The sequence below is a fragment of the Xiphias gladius genome, chromosome 3 (assembly GCF_016859285.1).
Source record: "Xiphias gladius isolate SHS-SW01 ecotype Sanya breed wild chromosome 3, ASM1685928v1, whole genome shotgun sequence".
Classification (NCBI taxonomy): domain Eukaryota; kingdom Metazoa; phylum Chordata; class Actinopteri; order Istiophoriformes; family Xiphiidae; genus Xiphias; species Xiphias gladius.
In genome coordinates, this window is record NC_053402.1 from 3,162,868 (window position 1) to 3,169,303 (window position 6,436).

The 6,436-nt window shown below is 39.2% G+C and overlaps 1 protein-coding gene across 1 annotated transcript in view; it reads right to left on the reverse strand.

Annotated features, from left to right (window-relative positions):
• The window catches only part of LOC120788114 (TANK-binding kinase 1-binding protein 1-like), a 36,324-nt gene extending 30,269 nt beyond the window's left edge, over positions 1 to 6,055 (reverse strand). The window contains exon 1 of the mRNA XM_040123646.1: positions 6,009 to 6,055. The gene's annotated coding sequence lies outside the window, so the exon portion shown is untranslated. The remainder of the gene's footprint in view (positions 1 to 6,008) is intronic.
• Positions 6,056 to 6,436: the final 381 nt, after the last annotated feature.

Genomic DNA, 6,436 nt, shown 5'->3' on the forward strand with positions numbered 1-6,436 from the left:
TGTCTTATCTATGTTTTTCAACATAAACTCTAAAATTAAAAGTAAGACATTGTTGTTTTAGAAGCATTTACGCCTACACACTGGAGCTGACAACAACCACTCAGTCCTACCCTCATAGAAGTGTTGCCAGTTCACTGTATAGTGCTTAACATATTATCTTAAAAGGAGAAAAGATGATCATCCTTTGAAAATTCTCAGTTTCAGACAGTGGTGGCTCAATGAGCAAAAGCTACAGTTTGATAAATAATATTCAAACACAAAGTCAGTCATTGATCTGATGCATCAGGGATGAAATGGTCAGTTGCCAGACTAAGTTATGAATATAAATAGCTACTCAATGAGCTATAGACATCAAAATGGCTGTTATTGTGGACACGGGTGAAGTAACACCAATTGAATTGTGGAAAGTTTAAGAAAGAGGTACCGCACACTTAAACATGTTTTTTGAGCTGTAAACTAAATGATATGACTATACTGTGATGAAACACCTCAATGATGGCGTTGATAATGACAATTCTTATTAAAGTTATAAAAACTGGCATTTCATGGTTTAAAAATTGCTCAACACGCCATCTTCTCTTGTAAATCATCCTGAACCTTGCAAAGTCAATGCTGACATAGAGTCAACCATTTGGGACTTCATGTCATGAAATTTATATAAAAAAAGAATGTTAACACCCTCTAATCAGCGGTGGATGGCCCACCCCCTCAGCAGCCCTCCTTGAGTGGGAGTCTGTGAAACTGAGCTCATTTTCAAATATATACCAAATAATTATATATAGACTCATCATTTAGTTTAGGAGTTTACACTATTTTTTGCTAATCCTCTATTGGTATTTTCAATTCTGGTGCGATGGTTAAGGCTTTTGCTTTTGACGGCTGTAGAAGCACCACCGGACAGCATTCCTTCCCTTCAGACCATCACATGGATTGGCAATGGTTGCAGATGGCAGCAGGTCCCTTGATAGCAACACACTGCTATGTACATTTGCAATTGGCAATAGTGGAGTTCATGAGTGTGCTTCTAACTACATGCTTGGCTCCAAGAGCTCTGGCTTCAGGAATTACTAGGCCTGGAGCCAGCACCTTGAATTGATACGTCTCGGGGACCACCATGGTCTTCCACATGCAATTCCCACCTCAGGGGAGTCTGGAGGGTAATAGACCTCCACCTCAAAAGACCCACCTAGCATAGGTGCCTTGCACTTCAGTGTCCCTCTTTTATTTTTCTCTGGACTGGTAATGTCATTGAGCAACTGCTCAGCGACATCAAAAACATGGACAAGTTTACTGGCAGCAGAGCAGCCTATTTTACGAATGAAGATCAAAATATAATATTTGACAAATATGAAGAAGTTAAACATATAATCCAGGCTAAAAGCAACAGTTGCAGCTTCAAAATGCAGGAAGGACAGATGGCAAAAAATTGCTGATTGTGAGAATGAATGAAAGTTAATAGGCTTATAATATCACTGCCCCATCATTAGGACAGATCTCGTAGATCTGACTATAATTACATATGTGTATTCAATTAAATTAATGTGTTATTCAGATGTATTCTTATGGTGTGTATGATCATTTTAGCCTTATTCTTTCAGCTGCAACCCAACTGGTGTCAAACTGGTGTCAAATGGACTTGGGAGCACAATATATATAAAAACATAATTCAAAGCGCTACATAGGCTTACTTTCACATCTTGTAAGTACAACAAGTACAATGCTTTTGTGCTTCAATCACTCTCTGTTGTAGGATGATATTGGTATACAAAAGCACAATGGAACGGCTTTGACATTGCTTGCAGCCAACAGGAAAAAAAAAAAAATGAATTAGACAGGAAGGGGCCCTCCTACACCAGACTACACTCCTGCTGAGGAGCTGGCCCCCTGTCCCTCAAATCGGAAGCCAAAGTGGTTCGCTGGTCTCTGAACACTCATGCCCTCCTAAGAGACCCACTCACAATCCATGCACTGAGCTCCTAGGGATTTCCAACAAATGGCGATGCCCTGTTCCAAGGTAATTAATCGGTCAGTAGGCAGTGGTTTTATACTCCTTAATCTGTTATCTAGAACATAACCTACTCCTGCGTAGGTTAGGTGTGCAGCATAAGTCACCATGGCGATGTACCCCGGTAAGAAGGGAACCACTATCGTCATCCTGAAAACCCAGATTTCAACTTGAAGTTACCTCGCTAACCCCACATCCTGCTTCATAGTACAGGTCTCTGGTCACTGATTGAGTGACAGGAGGCACAAAGCAGATGGGGATTAAAAAAAAAAAGCTGATTTGGGCTCTGTTGTCCATATATCTGAGCTAATGCTCTTTTTAATTAAAATCGTATCTGATTCAGTCTGGTACTGTGCAATTTGTTTCACTGCATATTCATTCATAAATACAACAACATGTCCTCGCCCTGGAGTATACAATTAAAGTCCTAGTGTTTAAAAAAGAGGTGTTGTCATGCTGGGACGCATCATTTCTTAGTATTTAGGGATTAGTGGTATAGTTATTTTGTTTAAATTATTGATGCTTGTTACAAATAATTTTGGCAGCTTCACTGCAACATTGAGAAAGCCACACTTTGTGTTAGGCTACCAAAACTTACAAAGTAACAGTTAAACTCTACTGTAGGACAAGTGCTAATATGAACCGACAGCCAGTGATTGCCCTTGGGCTTTGTTGCCTTAAACTGAGCCTTCCAGGCACTTTAGACATGATTAGAGTTAATTAACTTGGATTTCTAGAACCTGATCCCTACAATGCATCCTGCAGTTGGTGAGCTTTCTAGCTAGCTAGCTAATAAGATCAAGTCAAGTCTGGTTTATTTCATGACTTTTAAACATAGCCCTGAGACATTAGGCACTGATGACATTAATTCATAATACAGAAAAAATACATACAAAGACAAAAGAATGATGTTCATTGCCACAAAGCAGCACGTATTAATTATATAATATGGAGTGTAGTATATTACAGCAGTAACAAACAAAACAACTGCAATAAACAAAGCAAAAGACAACTTTTGGCAGCATGCTGCAGGTCAGCAGTGATTTCAGACTCTGACACAAGTACAGATGAACTCAATTTTAAAATTGCAGTGACAGCGTTTTGCTGTAATCAAGTAATTGCGGATTGGAGTCCCAATGTGAATTTAATAAAAGAGTCACTCTCTAAGCAATATTTGCATTCATTGTGCAGATACTTAAGACAAGATATAAAAAAAAAAAATAAACTCAGAAATTTAAATACTCATATTTCTGGCCCATATAACAAAAACGTGATGATAGTTGAGGAAGAACTTTGTATTAAACAACACTGTGTTTCAGTCTGGCGGATTGTTTGTAAAACTGGTTAAGCCTGAAGCTAAACCTAAAAACTACCCTGATGAGGACCTACTTGAACCTGCTTCTGAAACAGAATTTCTTGAAAATAAAAGGAATTATTGAAGTAAGTCTGGTCTAACTAGTAATCTTGCACATTCTTCTGTTGTCTCTGTACCAAAATTTCCGCATTCATTAACGTCACTACAGTGGACAGTTATTCGAAAGCCTATAGCTTGTATATGCATGGATTACAATGGTGTAAAGGAAAAATCATATTTGCTGAATATTATTTGAGGAGATTTTTTTAGCTTCAGGGACATTATCGGGACAGAGCTAAACACTACAATAGAAAGAGCATCCTCAAAATTTGACATACTGTAGTTTTGGTCATTTTTCCATAGACAAGAGCAGTATAGGTTAAAATATGTTAAAAATATTTGTTTTACGCTAATAAAGTGACATTTCATGTTCACAGCTTTCATGTAATGTTTTTTGAGAGAAGTGAGGTTGGGAATGCAAGGTAGCCTGGGAGCCTTGGTGATAACTGATAACTAGGTCAACTACAACATAGATAAAAAAAAGTATGGCTGGATAACTGCTATTAGGCTCAGGGGCATAAACTAGTCCCTCCCACTGTCTGTGCAACGTGTATATATCCAGTCACCTTAAAGTAAAATACAAACTAGTAGGTAGACAGGTTTACTGCCTGCTAACACTTTTGAGTCACGCTACGCTTTAGATTTTTTCTAAAATATAAATACACAGTGATCTTTGAAAAAACAGGTCTTTTAACAACTCTTCCCGCTGTTCTGAAGATATTTCTCGAATCCTAAAACACTCGTCTAACCATGTGGATAAAAAAATATTCTGTCTGCTGCACAATGAAAGATTTTTAACTGATTTCACAAGTTGCGACTGTATTTCCTATCCAGGCAGTCAGAAATTACATGTCCTTTCTCGCACTGCAGCACAAACTTAATGGGGCTCAAGCCCTGAGGCCCAACGACATAAAAGACCCATGAGGCTCGGGGGGGAAAAATTAAATTCACGGGGAAAAAAAAAATCATGCTTGTAGATGCTGCATGTCACTCAATGTCAATCACACGTATGACGTGCCTGTCTTTTTGGTCCAATGAGTTGCTGTTTGAGTGGAATATTACTTCAGCTGCAGGCATGTCAGAAATAAATGTGAAAGTGGAGCTCAAAACTGCAAAAATCAGGCACAGATATTAAGAAAGATCCCAAAGCTGACAGGATATTTCAAAGCTGCAAGCCAGGAGGTTGAGACGACCGAAAACCCTCCATCAGCAGTAGCAGAGCTGACAAGTGAAATGATAACGTCAATGAGGACACCTGCTTCCACAGGTTAGCAGGCTAGATCTTAGGTAGTTAGCTAACTAGCTTGAACGAACAAATAATGAAAGGCCCAAACCAATCAGCATTATCAAGTGCAATTCGAGATAGTTATGACTTTGAACTTTAACATAAGCTAGTGCTAAGCTAACGAATGTTAAGTATAACCATCCCAGGCTCCCAGTCTAGCATTAGATAATGTAGTTAAACTTTATAATAATGGTACAAACTATATACTTAAGTAATGCTACGACTCATGATGATTTAACTTAATGCATGAATTACTGCAGGATGTATCATGGATTCCTGCTGCTCACATTAACAAATGATCAAGTCACTATGGCTTTATGTGATTAGTTCAAACACATTTGCTCAGCCTCTCTGACAAAAAATAGCTTCATGTTTCTATGAGAATATACCCAATGATATTTTTGGCACATTTACAACATAGTGGGTGGAACATGACTTTTTTTTTTTGTTTTGTTTTTTTTGTATTGATGTTGTAAACAGTGTAGTGTAGAGTTTTAATTTAGCCGGTCTAGTGACTGGTCTAATGTGGGCTCTTTTAAATTCAGGAGTGGTACGTGTGTGTGTGTGTGTGTGTGTGTGTGTGTGTGTGTGTGTGTGTGTTGGCGCGCAGGCGGGGGCTTGAAAAAGTTGTAGCCCCAGGGCCCGTGGTACTTTAATGTGGCCTTGCTTGCTCCTTATGTAAAACACATAACAAAATATTGACGAATTTTTGTATAAAACCATAGAATGTTGTTAATTTTTTAGGTGGGCTCATGCGGTAACAATTGAGCAAGGAGGTGCAAGATTGCCTAGATGTGTTCCAGAAAAAACGACAACACCTGAAGGCAACACATGCATCCATGCTCTTTATAAAGCCTTTCCACTCGGTAAAAATGTCCCCGTTCTGTATGTTATGTTCAGGACCCAAAATAATTACAAAGACACCTAAGCCTTAATCTACCTATAATATGCCCACAGCGCCAGATCTGTGGGACTGAAGAGAGTTTCCATCAACCTTATCGAGCTTGGTGATATTTTTCCTCTTTCACATTCTCGGTGTAATGTGACTGTTGGCTTTATTTGTCTGGCGTCCCTCTAATATTCATTACAGCGCCACCGCAGAGCCTTTTCCCCGACGGTACCAACCGTTGCGCAAACATAATATCCCAGACTGACCCGCTCAGAAACGCTGAAATCTTATTCTCGCTCTTTTCAGCAGAGATAACCGTAGATCTGGCAGGTGACAGGCAGACATTAGCAACACACACATACACAATGCGAAGTTGGAGAAAGGACACATACGACGATGAAGCCGGTTTACTTACGTCTCTGCAGAGAAGCCATGGAGACGATGGTGCTGAGGAGGGTCGTCATGACTGGAGTCTGACATCAGCAGTGGATGCTACTGTGTGTGTGTGTACCTCCCCCCTCCTCTCTTGTCATCATTACCGAGAAAGGGAGGGTGAAAGAGATGAGGAAAAGCAGCTGACTTTAGTTCTATTTTCTATTGACTGGTTCTTAAGAAAATTCATAGAGGAACATACTTTCACAAATACTAAGACATCTATTTCAAAATAAATTGCTACATTGTACTGGTGCATTTAGTTTATTATGATTATGATTATAGCCTGTTTGTTGCAGAGCCAGAACCTATTTGCAGACTTACATAAGGGTAAACTGAGTTTGATGGTAAAATAGATCATTACTAACAACTGTTTCATCCAATCAGAAACTGAGATCACTTAGATGTCAC